The sequence below is a fragment of the Paramormyrops kingsleyae genome, chromosome 1 (assembly GCF_048594095.1).
Source record: "Paramormyrops kingsleyae isolate MSU_618 chromosome 1, PKINGS_0.4, whole genome shotgun sequence".
NCBI classification, from domain to species: Eukaryota; Metazoa; Chordata; class Actinopteri; order Osteoglossiformes; family Mormyridae; genus Paramormyrops; species Paramormyrops kingsleyae.
In genome coordinates, this window is record NC_132797.1 from 14,700,096 (window position 1) to 14,716,997 (window position 16,902).

The 16,902-nt window shown below is 41.1% G+C and overlaps 1 protein-coding gene across 3 annotated transcripts in view; it reads right to left on the minus strand.

Annotated features, from left to right (window-relative positions):
* cmah (cytidine monophospho-N-acetylneuraminic acid hydroxylase) overlaps positions 1-16,902 on the minus strand; it is a 38,383-nt gene that overhangs the window by 19,225 nt on the left and 2,256 nt on the right. Inside the window, exon 1 of one of the 3 annotated variants that reach the window (XM_023836795.2) lies at positions 8,430-8,496. The exons of the other annotated variants lie outside the window; for them this stretch is intronic. The gene's annotated coding sequence lies outside the window, so the exon portion shown is untranslated. Of the gene's footprint in view, positions 1-8,429; positions 8,497-16,902 lie in introns of those variants that run through there. 3 annotated transcript variants of the gene reach the window in all.

A 16,902-nucleotide genomic window follows, 5' to 3' on the forward strand; every position in this document is an offset into this window, starting at 1 on the left:
ACACTGGGCCCTGGGGTAAAAATGGGCCATCCGCCCCCCCTCCCAATTCACTCCTGGGGTCTGCCTACACTAGTCGCAGCACAGTTGCTGGTGATGAAATGTAAGTAACCTCCAAATATCATAGCCATCATGCACTGCAGTAGTTAGTAAATGTTTTTTTCGTTAAATAACAACGGCATACTTTGACTGCAAAACAGTACAAACCATTACATTTCAAAATTGTTTTCGTATTGTATTTTTGTGTGTTATGATTTCCAAAATAATGAGATTTTCTATATAAGAATTCGAGATAAAAAAGTATCACGTCACAAGTCAATTTGCTATGCATGACATCAGCGCCTTAATTATCCCGAATGTTTCGCATTTTTGTGAGACTTGCCATTGGAGGCGGATCTATTAGTCTGTACCAGTCCGCTCCTGGTACCTGCTCATCACTGAAATCGTTCCTAACAAAGGCACACCCCCTTTCCCGTGTTCTTGGTTTCTTCCAAGTTCGTAACAGCAAGTACACATGGAATGAGGTAAAATATAACCGCATTTTTTCTTTGCAAGATAGTTGGCTGTAGTATAAGCTAAAGTTAGCCATATGTCACTTCGCTTGTTTAGCCTTCGGGCTCACCAGCTAATGAGGGCTACGTGAGTAGCATTTCAGTCAGCTGTCAGTTTTTACCTACCGTATACAAGTCTAATAATAATAATAAAAAAAACTAACTTCCGTTTTTGTATCTCCATATTAAGATGCAGAGGAAATTTTTATCATAAAAAACGATATAAACCCTCCCTTAATTAATTTGAATTGTGGGTTAGTATAGAAGTAAGTGAATATGTGAGTCATTTTCAAAACCCATAACAGCACAAATAATTGACATGAACGTCTCTAAATAAATATACAGTATTTACTGTAGCATGGGATACCGTGGGAGATTACTTAGCTATAGAAATTGATTTGCTGAAGTTAAAAAAACAGCCCCTACTAAGTCTGCAGTAGTTAGTAAATGTTTTTTACATATACATATGTCAAATTGCAGAAAATTACATAATTACTATCTTATTTAGGAGGGACCCCTCACTTCCAACTCTAGAGCCCCACCAATTTCAACATTAATGAATTTTAGCTTGCAAATTAGCGTATATATAGCACTGCAATTCACAGCTGCACTCAGTGCTTCCTATTCCTTTTGAAGGTCACTTGAGGGCATGTACCGATTTATGAGGCATTGTCGGATAAGTTGAAAGTCATCTATCGCATTAGAAAGTTGTTTACGCCCTTTACCTGGCTGGTTTCTGGTCGTTCCCAATATCTTCTGCCTCACCTTATTCATGTGTACTGCTGTCTTAGAAAAATTTTGCCTGGAAGCAACCTGCTGCTCAGCGTAGCCTTCTGCTACCAGAACCAGGATTAAACCAGGATTAAAAATGTAGATTTAATTAAAAGTATAGATTGGTCTCTTAATTTATGTGAGACTTGCCATTGGAGGCGGATCTATTAGTCTGTACCAGTCTGCTCCTGGTACCTGCTCATCACTGAGATCGTTCCTAAAATGTGGAAGGTATTAAATAGTATAATAAAAAATGGAAAGAGGAACAATAATTATCCTTAGTTTTCTAATGAAAGTAAACAAAATAATGGTAGTATTCAAGACATGAATGATGTAGTAAATGGGTTTAATGACTTTTTTGTAAATATTGAACCAAAATTGGCAGAGGAAATAAAAGTTGATGAGATTGAAATGAAAGTTAAAAATCAAAGTCCCGTTTCCCTCGCCTGGACTAGGGTCACCGGGGCCCCACCTTGGAGCCAGGCCTGGGGGAGGGGCCCGTTGGCGAGCGCCTGGTGGCCGGGCCTTGGCCCGTGGGGCCCGGCCGGGCACAGCCCGAAAGAGGCACGCGAGACTGTCCCCAGGTGGGCCCACCACCCGCAAGGGGAATGTCAGGGGTTCGGTGCATTGTGGATCGGGTGGCGGCCAAGGGAGGCCCTGGCGGTCCGATCCCCGGCTGACAAAACTGGCTTTCAGGACATGGAATGTCACCTCTCTGGTGGGGAAGGAGCCTGAGCTTGTGCGTGAGGTTGAGAGGTATCGACTAGATATAGTCGGGCTCACCTCAACGCATAGCTTGGGTTCTGGAACCAATCTCCTGGAGAGGGGCTGGACGCTCTTTTACTCTGGAGTTGCGGCGGGTGAGCAACGCCGGGCTGGGGTAGGGCTATTGGTGGCCCCACAGCTCGGTGCATTAACACCGGAGTTTACCCCGGTGAACGAGAGGGCTGTTTCCCTGCGCCTTCGGGTCGGGGATAGGTCTCTGACTGTCATCTGCGCTTATGCGCCGAATGTCAGTTCGGAGTACCCGGCCTTCTTGGATTCCCTTAGCGGTATGCTATTTGGCGTGCCGCGGGGGGATTCCATCGTTTTGCTGGGGGACTTCAACGCTCACGTGGGCAATGACAGTGTGACCTGGAAGGGGGTGATTGGGAGGAACGGCCTCCCTGATCTGAATCCGAGTGGTGTTCTGTTATTGGACTTCTGTGCAATGCATGGTTTGTCCATAACGAACACCATGTTCGAGCATAAGGGTGTCCATAAGTGGACATGGTACGAACATGCCCGGGGCTACAGGTCGATGATCGATTTTATAATCGTATCAACTGATCTGCGGCCCTCTGTCTTGGACACTCGGGTAAAGAGAGGGGCAGAGCTGTCAACTGATCACCACCTGGTGATGAGTTGGCTCAGGTGGCGGGGGAGGAAGCCGGTCAGACCTGGTAGGCCCAAGCGCATAGTGAGGGTCTGCTGGGAACGTCTGGCAGAGGCTCCTGTTCACTGGAGCTTTAACTCATGCCTCCGGCAGAATTCCGACTGCATGCCGGGGGAGGTAGGGGACATTGAGTCCGAATAGACACTGTTCCGGACCTCCATTGTGGAAGTGGCCGTATGGAGCTGTGGCTGCAGGGTGGTCGGTGCCTGTCGTGGCGGTAACCCCCGTACCCGATGGTGGACACCAGAGGTGAGGGGGGCCGTGAAGCTGAAGAAGGAGGCTTACCGGGAATTATTAGCCCGGGGGTCTCCGGAGGCAGCTGACAGGTACCGGCGGGCCAGGCGGAACGCGGCTCGGGCGGTCGCAGAAGCAAAAACCCGGGCGTGGAAGGAGTTCGGTGAGGCCATGGAAAATGACTTTCGGTCGGCCTCAAAAAGGTTCTGGCAAACCATACGGAGTATCAGGAGGGGGAAGCAGCTCCTGGTTCCTACTATTTATAGTGGGGGGGGGGGGGGGCTGTTGACCTCACCTGGGGACATCATCCGGAGGTGGAAGGAATACTTTGAGGACCTCCTCAACCCTGCCTCAGATACATCTACGCATACTGCCTTTGAGACATCTGAGGGCACAGAGCCCGAGGGTGCTGGGGGGGGCTTGCCCATCACTGAGGCTGAGGTGGCCGCGGCGGTTAAACAACTCCGTGGTGGCCGGGCCCCGGGGGTGGACGAGATCCGCCGGAGTACCTGAAGGCTCTAGATGTTGTGGGGCTGTCGTGGCTGACACACCTTCTCAACAGTGCGTGGAGGTCAGGGACAGTGCCGCTGGATTGGCAGACCGGGGTGGTGGTCCCCTTATTTAAGAAAGGGGACCGGAGGGTGTGTTCCAACTACAGGGGGATCACACTTCTCAGCCTCCCTGGGAAGGTCTATTCCAGGGTACTGGAGAGGAGGGTGAGATCGATAGTCGAATCTCGGATTCAGGAGGAACAATGCGGTTTTCGTCCTGGTCGTGGAACACTGGACCAGCTTTATACCCTTGCAGGGGTACTGGAGGGGGCCTGGGAGTTTGCCTATCCAGTCTACATGTGTTTTGTGGATTTGGAAAAGGCTTACGACCGGGTTCCCCGAGGTGCTCTGTGGGGGGTGCTTCGAGAGTATGGGGTCCGGGGTCCACTGTTGTGGGCGATCCGGTCCCTGTACGAACGGAGCAGAAGCTTGGTCTGCATTGCCGGCAATAAGTCGGACGTGTTCCAGGTGCGTGTTGGGCTCCGCCAGGGCTGCCCTTTGTCATCGGTCCTGTTTATCATATTTATGGACAGGATTTCTAGGCGCAGCCAAGGCGTCGAGGGTGTCCAGTTTGGTGACCTCAGGATTGCCTCGCTGCTGTTTGCAGACGATGTCGTCCTGTTGGCTTCATCTGCTGGGGATCTTCAGCAGGCACTGGGGCGGTTCGCAGCCGAGTGCGAAGCGGCAGGGATGAGGATTAGCACCTCCAAGTCCGAGACCATGGTTCTCAGCCGGAAACGGGTGGTTTGCCCTCTTCGGGTTGGGGAAGACGTACTGCCTCAAGTGGAGGAGTTTAAGTATCTCGGGGTCTTGTTCACGAGTGAGGCTAGGCGAGATCGGGAGCTGGATAGACGGATCGGAGCGGCGTCTGCAGTTCTGCAGGCGCTTAACCGGTCTGTCGTGGCTAAGAAAGAACTGAGCCAAAAAGCCAAGCTCTCGATCTATTGGTCCATCTTTGTCCCTACCCTCACCTATGGTCATGAGCTATGGGTAATGACCGAAAGAACGAGATCGCGAATACAAGCGGCCGAAATGAGGTTTCTCCGCAGGGTGTCTGGGCTCTCCCTTAGGGATAGGGTGAGAAGTTCGGATATCCGGGAGGGCCTCAGAGTAGAACCGCTGCTTCTTCACGTCGAAAGGAGCCAGTTGAGGTGGTTTGGACATCTGGTGCGGATGCCTCCTGGGCGGCTACCCGGAGAGGTTTTCCGTGCCTGTCCTACAGGGAGGAGGCCCCGAGGCAGGCCCAGGATTCGCTGAAGGGATTATAACTCTCGGCTGGCCTGGGAACGCCTCGGTGTCCCCCCCGAGGAGCTGGTGGGGTTAGCTGGGGAGAGGGAGGTCTGGGTGCCTCTACTGAAGCTGCTACCCCCGCGACCCGAACCCCGGACAAGCGGCAGATGATGGATGGATGGAGATTGAAATGGATGCTGCAGATTATGTGGAAATAAATAATAGCTCAATGTTTTTAAGACCAGTGGATGAGAAAGAAATTTACGATATTGTTAGTGGATTTAAAAATAAACCTAGTAGAGACTGGAATGATATTGATATGATAACACTGAAGAGTGTTATTGGTGGCATTGTAAAACCATTAACGTATATTTTAATTAGTCTTTTCAAACAGGGGTTTTTCCACAAATGATGAAAGTTGCAAAAGTAATTCCCATCTACAAACCAGGAGATAAGAATCAATTTACAAATTATAGGCCAGTGTCAATACTTTCTCAATTTTCTAAAATATTAGAAAAATTGTTTTTAAAACAACTGGAAAGTTTTTGTTGATAAACAGGATTTGTTAATAGATTGTCAGTATGGATTTAGAAATAATACATCAACAGAATTAGCACTGATTGATTTAATAGAAGAAATAACAGAATGTGTGGATAAGACGAAGTATGCAATTGCAGTATTTCTAGATTTAAAGAAAGCTTTTGATACTGTTAATCATGAAATAATGATAAAGAAAATGGAGAAGTATGGTTTCAGGGGTTATAATGGATTAAGAGTTATATAAGGAACAGGCAACAATTTGTGCAAATAAATAAATATACATCTAGATTAATGAATATTAAGGATCTATATTAGGGCCAAAACTGTTTATTATGTATATAAATTATATTTATAAAGTATCACAGATATTAAAATATGTACTATATGCAGATGATACAAACATTTTCTGTTCAGGTGGAAAATTGCAACTGGTTCTGGAGGTGATTACAAAGGGAAACAAATTAAGTTAAAAAGTGGTTGGATATAAATAAATTGTCTTTAAATTTAGATAAAACTAAATGTATGTTATTTGGAAATCATAGAAGAAATATAAAAGTAGAAATATGTGTTGATAAGGTGTATATAGAAAGAGTAAATGAAATAAAATTTCTTGGTGTCATATTGGACCATAAAATTAGTTGGAATTCACACATAAATTATGTGAGGGGGAAGTTGACACGGGGCATGCCGATCCTGGGGAAAACTAGGCATAAGTTCAGCCAGAAAGCACTTTATACATTATACTGCTCTTTATTACAATCATATCTCAGTTATTGTGTAGAGGTCTGGGGAAATGCATATAAAAGCAGAATAAGTACAATAACCGTAATGCAGCAAAGGGCCGTGGGAATGATAAACAATGTGGGGACCACACTAATGAACTCTTTATAAAAATGAAAATAATGAAATTCCCAGACTTGGTTGAATTTAAAACAGAGCAAATAATATATAAAGTAAGAAATAACTTACTTCCAAAAGGAATACAGAAAATATTTACAGAGAGAGAAGGGGAATATAGCTTAAGAGGAAGTCTGAATTTAGAAAGGCATAGTGTTAGACCAACATTAAAAAGTATGTGTATCTCAAGAGCCGGGGTTAAATTATGGAATAGACTAACAGAAGAATTAAAAAAAAAGTAAAAATATAAGTTATAAAAAACTAATTTTAAACAAATATAGGGATCTGAAACATGGGTTAAACCAGGGCGGTAAGTGACGAATGGAAAAGATTTGTAATTTTCTTTAATTTTTTTTGTTTCGTTATTAAAAATTTGCGATTTGCTCTTCTTTTTTTTTGGGGGGGGGGGGGGGGATTGTGTGTTTGGTAAAATTGCAGGTTTTGTTGCAAGGTTCATTTATTCAGTTGTTGTTGTTGTTGTAATTTGAAGGAGGTTAATCTTGAAGTGATATGGTATGAATGGGGTAGGACCAAATAAGTTTATACTTCTGCCTACTCCTTTTCAAGCAAGGAAATCGAAAGGTGTGATATTATGATGGAGAACGTGGAAATGTTTTTATTTGTTGTTTGAAATAAAATAAAATGATGATGATGATGATTTTTTTCCGCAGCTGTAAAAGTTCATTATTTTTGCACCACTAAAAGATTCTGTGCTTACCACTGCTTCCATGCATGGTCACGACTACATTTTAAAAGACGTCAACTTCATTTTAAAAGATTTCCGCTGTCGTGTATCGGAAACTTAATTTGTTCATCTTTTTTCAGATGTGTGGGTGAAACTACAATTATGTGTTAATTAGCAACACGATTTTTGCGTTCTCATTACCTTAAAATGAAAAAGAAATCAGAATCAAATGTTGTCGCCCAGCTTTAAGTAGGCCTAAAATAATTTTATATATTAAAAGTAAGTTGGAATAAAAAGAAAAGACAGTAAAAACTCGGATTTGTATTATCGAAAATTAACATATCGATAATTAATATAACAGCTAAGACTTTGATGAACACGAGAAAAAAGGACGTTTGATGTTGTCACATCGCAGAACTGGTTACTTGCGTATAGCGACAGAAATCCTGAGGCTAAGAAATATTGAGAACTAACAGTTAAATGCTCGCTGGGACATATCCAGATCCAGATTTTTAATGAACAAACAACGCCTCAAAAAATTAAAAGCCTTAAATCCACAGTGTGTTCCACGCACACGAGAAGCCTTCAGGAATAGAAAATAAAACAGTTAAAGTAAAACTTTACATCTGCAATAATCTATCGGCATCATTAGAGATTTAATACGGCATCAGCGACCGTGAAGTCCCCTATGTTTCATTGCATTTCTCATTCCCAGGGGCATCAGAAGCATTTTAAATGTGGGGGGGGACACACTGGCGAGGGGTCTGGGGACCCTTCACCAGAATTTTTTTAATGAATTAGATGCCATTTCCTGCAAAACCCGGAGTGGTCTTTCAGTGGTATGTATATTCTCATATCGATCAAGTGGAATGGATTCTTTCGCGAAGCAATAGAAGCAGCGCTGGCTGAACTAATATTTTATGTTAATTGTGGGGGAGGGGGGTAGAATTCAATCTATTCTCGTTTGACGACAAAGGGAAGCAAAACTAAACTTTCCGGAATTACCTGGAAATGTAGTAAATAAAAGAGAACAAATGAAAGAAATAAGCATATTAGAAACCTATAACGGTTAGTGTACAAAACTGAATTTCTCAAATCAGAAATTATGGAAAAAATCCCCTGATTTATAGTTTAAACCTATTTTTATTTTCAGGTTTTTATGATTATTTTCATGACCCGTGAAAACTATAGGCCTATAATACAAGACTTGTTAAAATTTACTTTTCCGTTTTTGGAAAAAGAATACACAGAAAAGAACCATCGCAGGTTGAATTTAACTTAGACCTGTATATTCTTCTTAATTCAAAGGAAGATCTGAGAGAACATAACTGAAAGTACAAGAACACACCGAAAACAGCATGACTGAATTCATAAAAAAATTCAAAGTAAGACCTGTTTTGTGTTGAGCTGTGTCGTATAGCAGGTGTATGGAAGAGGGCGTGAAAAGTTATCAATTAGTAACCTTTCCCTGTTTTGGGAAATTAACTGCATTATATCAGCCCTTCATCAAGGGCCAGAAAATGCCAAAATCCCATTACCTTCTCTTAGGACGTTTTCAGCAGTGTCCTCAACACGGCAGCACCAGGATAATTTTCTCTAACTTTCATTGACCGGTCGGAGTATTAATGCAAGAGTCGACTAGGCTCTTCGCGCTCTAAAAAACTCTGCTTGCACAGATGTGCACAGCTGATCTACGTCATATTACAGGGAGATGCCGCGCTCTTTCAGAACAGCGTTGTTTTCTTTACAATCCAAAGAAACCGACAATCCAGACACGTTAATTAAAAGACAGACAATCTTCTTTAAAAATAACTAAGCACATGTTTTATGATAAAACATACTTTTCGGTGAAGATACTGTGAAAGAAACCAGCAAGTTTTTTTTAAACAGAAAATGAATACTCTTTTATTAAGCCATAAAAAGACTAACGGAGCTATAAACTAGAAACGAGAAAAAGCGGAGAGGGCGGTTGGCAGTATGGGGCTAAATTAGGGCCAAAAGTTTCGTTAATTTGAAAAAAAAATCTGAAACTGAAAGTTCAAGTTTTGCTGTTGAACTTTAAAAAGTACAACGATGTATTCAAAATAAAAAGACGTGTTTGAAAATTTTTTTTGGCTTAAAAATTATTTTGATTCAGTGCTGGATTTTTCTTAAATAAATGTTTTATTTTCATGTTTCACTTTAATATATATATATCAATATTTTAGGTCTTATGTTTTTCAGTTGCAGATTTTTTGTTTTCAGATTCAGGTTTTTTTTTTTCAGTTTCATGTCTTTTTTTTCGGATTCGGATCTCCTTTTCAGTTTCGGACTTTTGGGACTGATTTGGCGTAGGGGCGTGGTGTCAGCTGAGAGGGGCGTGGAATGATGAGTGACAGCCTAACGTAGTAACGTAATGGACGGCCTCCGTGCCATCGGCATATATAGTACCCGCCTGCAGTGGCTATCCGTGGGGAAGTTGTTGAAGATGGCATCCGATTCACGTGGAGCACTTGTTGGCGCCAGCAAGACATGTTTCCTACCTTTTTAACAAATACTCAACTAAAAATTGTGCCCACGTTTTACTACAGCGGTATACATAAATCGTGCTACGTAGGCTATTTACCGTACTTTTAATCGCCCCTCTCTATATAATAAAATATAAAATAAAACTCAATTTTACCTCACATATTGGTGACGTGTCAGGATAGGACTATCATGCTAGTTGAGGATGGTGTGTTGTTCAGGTGGTGTCTATTAGAACACCGATTCATAAAGCAGCTTTCCTTTGAAGGCTTTAATAAGCATTCTAGTGTGTGCCTGCATTAGTCTGCAGGTAGCAGGGCAGTGCCCACCTCTGCCCAAGTCCAAGCTCAAATGCTGTATCATGCAATGTTAGCCTATAGGTAAATTCAAATAGTTCGTCATTGAACTTGGACTATTAATGACACTGTGAAAGTAAATGTCTATGCTTATCGTCAAAGACGCACAAGGCTGGTCACACAACACAGACACTGTCGAATTACAGTCGACACTCTGGCAAACAGATATTAACGAAGACAATACACATTTAAAGGCATAATCGTGAGCTGAACACAGCAAGTGTAAAATTTCAAGAACACTCGGTAATATCATAAAGGTAGTTAATGCTAATGCTATGCTTAATTTCCCGCTATGGCAAATTCCCCACCTACAGACACCCCCTGCCCCGCTGATGACGATGAAATTGCATTTTATATATGGTGGCCACGTTTTACCAATTCGTGATTACGCTTTATTAATTATTTTCCCACTGTATACGTTTCACTACACAGCCTAATGCACCACTTTCGTTTAGGTATCTGCTGGTATGGACAGATCGAGGCAGTTAAATTGAGTTTTATTTTATATTTTATTATATAGAGAGGGGCGATTAAAAGTACGGTAAATAGCCTACGTAGCACGATTTATGTATACCGCTGGAGTAAAACGTGGGCACAATTTTTAGTCGAGTATTTGTTAAAAAGGTAGGAAACATGTCTTGCTGGCGCCAACAGGTGCTCCACGTGAATCGGATGCCATCTTCAACAACTTCCCCACGGATAGCCGCTGCAGGCGGGTACTATATATGCCGATGGCACGGAGGCCGTCCATTACGTTACTACGTTAGGCTGTCACTCATCATTCTACGCCCCTCTCAGCTGACACCACGCCCCTACGCCAAATCAGTCCCAAAAGTCCGAAACTGAAAAGGAGATCCGAATCCGAAAAAAAAGACATGAAACTGAAAAAAAAAACCTGAATCTGAAAACAAAAAATCTGCAACTGAAAAACATAAGACCTAAAATATTGATATATATATATTAAAGTGAAACATGAAAATAAAACATTTATTTAAGAAAAATCCAGCACTGAATCAAAATAATTTTTAAGCCAAAAAAAACTTTCAAACACGTCTTTTTATTTTGAATACATCGTTGTACTTTTTAAAGTTCAACAGCAAAACTTGAACTTTCAGTTTCAGATTTTTTTTTCAAATTAACGAAACTTTTGGCCCTAATTTAGCTCCATATTGGCGGATAATAAGGTGCACGTACGATAGGTAATTTATACAACGGCTAAAGACACGCGAGGATTTGGTCGGATTCACTTAATGCACAGTCAAAGGCATACATGCCATTTGGGAATACAGTAAGTATTCACAATTACACAAACATGCGGCTACAATCAGTAGTTTTAAGTAGGTGCAGCATTTATTTGAAGTAATAATTGAAACCCAGATTATAGTTATAAAAGAGCAACTGTGAGTAAAAAAAATCATTGACAATCAGTCTCGTTATGTGCTTTTTAATTAATAGCACATTTGCAATAATATAAAACGGAAAAAATTATTTAGTTCCACTTTGGGAGGCAGTAATTGCAATGGCAATTAATAGCAAAATGGCAACAAATGAACAAATGAACAAGTCAGTAGCAATGTCTCCCGAAGCCATAATTCTATGGTTAGACTTATAATAATTTAAACCTTACATTCTGTGTGTCAGCAGTCAAACAGCTGTGCCAACTGGAACAGGTCTTATTACACAAACTGTCAGTAAAAAATGACTAAAAAATGCCTGTGCGAAAAATATCTGCAGATATGTTAAACACTGAACATTTGTTATGAAACCAATACATTTGCAACACTGTTACAGAATTAAGCAAGTGTCCCAAAACTTTCTGTGAGTACTGTATCACAGTTGCTGAGCAGCACACTTAGCCCCTTCAGCGACCTGGGGAACACGGGGAGATGAATTCACGCTGTTTATTTCATTTAGAACGATATCGCCTCAAAAATAATTCTATTAACAAATTAAAGGTAAACGGCCACTTGTGATTTTTATAAGTAGCTATGCACCTCCAATTAATCAAACGTAGCTGCTGAGGTCTTTTTAAACTCTCTTCGTGTTAAATCCATTGATAAAGGCGATTGGGAACTATGTGAAAGATATATTACCTCTGAAGAGGTGCAGGTAATTCAGCCATCTCTAAAAAATCTCCTGGGATAGATGGTTTAACTGGAGAATTTTATAATTGGTTCTCTAAATAACGGGTTCATTTTTTATTGAAGGTTTTCACAGAAAGCGTTAAGGAACTGCATCTTCCAACAACTTTAACACAAGGACTGATTACACTGATTCACAAACAAAAGAAAGACAAACTGACATCCAGTTTCCTTATTAAATATTGACTAGAAGATATTGACACTGATATTAGCTGGAAGGCTTAAATTAACTCTGAATTCAATAATCTGGCTTCATAGAGAACAGACATATACCAAATAATATAAGATTGGTCTTGGCCTCTTACTTTGCCAAGAACTTATTAATTATTACTAATTATTATTATTATTCTTTTTGTTGATTTATAAGGTGCTTCACTCTGTAGAACACCAATTCATTTTTGATACATTTAGGAGGTTACTTTTCTGCAGCCATCAGAACTCTTTATGACAGGGGTGCCCAATCTTATCCGCAAAGGGCCGGTGTGTATGCAGGTTTTTGGGATAGCCTTTAGGTCAGCTGTTCAAACCCAGGTGTGAGGACTCTTCAGCCAATCAGTCCTCTAATTAGTAATCTAATTAGGGAGTTGCAGCGAAAACCCGCATACACAGCGGCCCTTTGCGGATAAGATTGGCCACCCCTGCTTTATGATAATAACAGCTCTGTAAAACCTGTAGGTGGTACTTCCCATAGATTTGATATACAGCGGGTAAAATAAGTATTGAACACGTCACCATTTTTCTCAGTAAATATATTTCTAAAGGTGCTACTGACATGGAATTTTCACTAGATGTCGGGCCCCAACAGTGCTCACTGGAACATTCAGAAGTTTAGAAATCCTTCTGTAACCAATGACATCAGTATGTTTTGCAACAATAAGGTTGTGAAGGTCTTGACAGATTTCTTTGCTTTCACCCATCATGAGATGTTTCATCAGTTGGGACTGAACCAGCTGATATTAATTTGCACTGAAAAGGGGCAGGATTGCTTTCTGATTGCTGATAGATTTCAGCTGGTGTCTTGACTTTTGGTGCCTTTTTGCACCTCCATTTCTTCATGTGTTCAATACATTGGAAAAATTACGACTGCGTTTTTAGTATAGTTAATGTATATTGTGTAATGAATATGTTGAAGAGCATTCTGGCTTAAGAGCATAGAAACACAAGGCTAATTTTGGCCACTTCAGGCTACCTTAGAACCACGATCACTTACCTACAGATAACTAAGACGCTCATACACCATAGTGTGGTACAGCCACTATGGGATATTATTTAGCACTACGTAACGCATAGAGAATGTGATCATTAGGACTCTATAAGACGCTGATGTAAACTGTGTAGAAAGTGACTTTGTAACCTTCAGAGAATGCAGACCAATTACTGCTGTGCACAATGTGATGAAAACAAGTATGAATTAGCACCTTGTGTTGGCTTGGAAGTTTCTGTATCTGTTAGCTATTTCGATGTATGAATATGTACTTTATTAGTGCTGCAGCTTATCACTATGTTAAAGGACAAATACAGTGAGGGAAATAATTATTTGACCCCCTGCTGAATTCTTAAGTTGACCCATTAATAAATAAATGACAAATCTATAATTTCACTGGTAGGTTTATTTTAACAACAAAAGATTGATTATCAACAAAACAAGCAAGAAAATATCATCATGTAACAGTTACAAACCAATCTGTCATTCATTTCAAGAAATAAGTATTTAATCCCTTGGAACACATGCTTTAGTACTTGGTGGAATAACCATTGTTTGGAAGCAGAACTGTCTGACGTTTCTTGTAGTTGGTCGCCAGGATTGCATGCAGATCATCAGGAATTTTCATCCACTCCTCTTTGCAGACCTCCTTCAAATCTTTAAGGTTTTTAGGCTGTTGCTTGGATAGACGAAGCTTGAGTTCCCTCCATAGGTTTTCTATGGGATTAAAGTCCGGAGACAGGCTAAGGCACCCCGTGACCTTAAAGTTCTTCTTCTTGAATCACTCCTTTGTTTCCTTAGCCGTATGCTTAGGGTCGTTGTCTTGCTGGAAGATCCACCCACAATGCATTTTCTGTGCCCTGGCTGAAGGAAGGAGGTTCTCGCCCATGTGTTACTGATGGTTTTCTTGTTGACTGTGGTCCCTGCTGCTTTGAGATCATTAACAAGCTCCTCCCATGTAGTTCTGTGGTTAGCCCTCACCGTCCTTAAGATCATTGATGCCACATGAGATGAGATCTTCCTTGGGGCCCCAGATCGAGGGTAATTGACAGTTGTTTTGTCTTTCTTCCATTTGTGAATAATTGCACCAACAGTTGTCACTTTCTCACCAAGCTGCTTGCTGGTGGTCATGTAGCCCATTCCACCTTTGTGAAGGTGAACAATCTTGTCTCTGATGTCCTTAGACAGCTCTTGTTATTTCCCATGGTGATAAAGTTGAAGATGTAGACAGGTTAGTGACCCAAGAATACTGTTTAACAAAGTAATGCCATTAAATGGCAATGCTGGTTTGGTATCTGTTAATAAGTACTACTTGTGTTGTGTTAGTGCAAATGTACTTGACCTAAATTCTTCCTGGCTTAATAATAATAATAGAGCCTTTATTGTCCCTTTGGGGAAATTCTTTTTAATGCCTCCCTCAAACTTGCTCTTTGTAGAGCAAGCTGTCCACAAAGAACAGCCACCTGTTGGGGCACCCAGTGAGCTTGCTCAAGGACCTGCAGAGGCTGGGTTTGAACCAACAATCTTCTGATTACAGGCACAGCCCACTGAGCCACACTCTGCCTCCTAAATCTATCTTAAAATCTATCTTCTGGTGTTAAAATAAACCTACCAGTGAAATTACAGACTACTCATTTAAAAAAATTTTTTATAAATGGGTCTAGTTAGTAATTCAACAAGGTGTCAAATAATTATTTCCCTATCTGTATATTATTAACCCTCTAGCCAGACAATGTGCAACAAGCTGAAGTTGCCAAGGTTTGCTATACTGAAGGAAAGGATTTGCCTGAGTTCATCAAAAGTTCATGGCTGGGTATTTAAAAAAAAAAACAACAACCAGAGATTGTCGTGCCACAATGATGTTCAGCCGAGGGAACCAAACAGTAAAAGAGATGATTGACAAACTTATCTATGGGTGTGGATCAAGGGAGAACCAGCTTAACGTCAGCATAGCTGACTCTAATACTGAGATATAACTGAAGTGCCTGATTATTTGTATCAGGTGTGTTAAATTAGGGCTGTAACTAAGCTCTGCAGGGTGGATCATCTCCAGGGGCAGGGTTGGGCATCCCTGCACTGAAGTCTGCTTACGTGATTGTTTTTAATTTTAATTAGAACTGAAGCAGTCGATATACATTTATGACTCGGAGATACAAAATTTCACAGTTTATCCATAATGATTTTAAGTGAAGTGAAAGTTTGCTCAGCCTTATAGCTCATTGGCCTTGAGATTATAAGAATGGTGAAAAATTCCCATAAACACACTCCTAAACCTTGTGGACAGCCATCCCATAAGAGTTGAAGCTGTTATAGCTTCAAAGGATGGGCCAACTCCATATTAAAGCCTATGTAAAAGTTCATGTGTGTGTAAAGGCAGGTGTCCCAATACTTTTTGCAATATAGTGTATGTATACACACAAACACAGATACACAATGCATTTTTTAATGGCCAAGTACAGAAACTTTGCTCACTGCTAAAATTCACAGCATGCATGTTATCCTGTGTGTGTTTCAGTGGGTCCGGGTACAGCAAGACCGCACCAGTTCAACTTGAATTCAGCAGATTCAAAGGCGCAGACATTTGAAAATATGCAGCAAGTGAGAAAGATGATGAAGTTAGAGCTGAAGAGCGATAAATATAAATCAAACAGCAAGGGCTACGTGTTCACCTTGATGCCACTGTATGCTATCAGAGTTGGTGTCTTTGCTGTATACAAGTTTATAAAGGTAGATTTTTTATTCTTTATTATTGATATGAAAAGTTGTGCTTTTTTCTGTTGTGTGTCTGGGTGTGAAAGAGAGCGCGAGAGAGAGAGGGAGAGAAATTTGAGGGGGGGGCAGGGTGTTTAATTCAGTTTAACAAGATATCCGGAAATTCAAAATAATTTCTATAACTCATTATTTATGTGGAACTCTATTTTTTTTCCGCCAAAATAGTAAGACTCGCATGCAATGAAAATAGAAGCACGTTTATTAGACCACAGGATAAGACGCGTCCGGTATGGGTTGAAAGAGGATATAGCATTTTATTTTTCTATGTTTTTCTTTAATAAGTTCAGTAGTGTTATAAATTAGCTAGGATGAAAAACAAGGAAATGTGCTGTATATGAGTATTCTTGTCTTTTTCGCTAGTAGAACCTGATACATGTAAAGTCGATAATGTAGCCCTTAACTTTATACCTGCGTAATTCGCAAGAGCTTCTGGGCAGAACTATAACTTTGCTACTTGAGACCTAAAATCTCTAGTAGCAGGGTGAGTTAAAGCCAGTTCTAAGTTTCAAAATCCAAATTAATTGGCAACTGCTATTGTTTCGGCCATAGCTCATCAGAATCACTGTTGCCAACTCCTCAGCAAGGAAACTCGCTATTGGCTGTCCCAAACGTCGCTAGAAGTCGCTAAATGACGCCATCGCCTCATTTGCATAATGTGAATGTAATTGTAATGGACGCTGTAGGAGAGAGGAATAATGTCGTGGGAGAGACAAAAAGTGCTTTTCCATAGATACGTTTATATCACCGGCAAAAGTGACCCCAAAGAAACACTCTGGCACAGTTACTTTTTTAGGTTTGCAGTAAACAAGTGAACCGTTAATATTTTTAACCATAACATTTTTTTGTATAAAATCTACATTAACAATCTAAACGGATCAAAAACGGACAATTGAAAAAAACTGTCAATGGCAATGTGAGAAAATGATGCACATCTCCTGCTTTGACTGCAGCTGGGCGGGGCTGCTGCACTCGGACTGGCCACCTGTGAGTGCTTAAGATAGCTGCCCGGTGAGAAGAGTAAGGACGATACGTG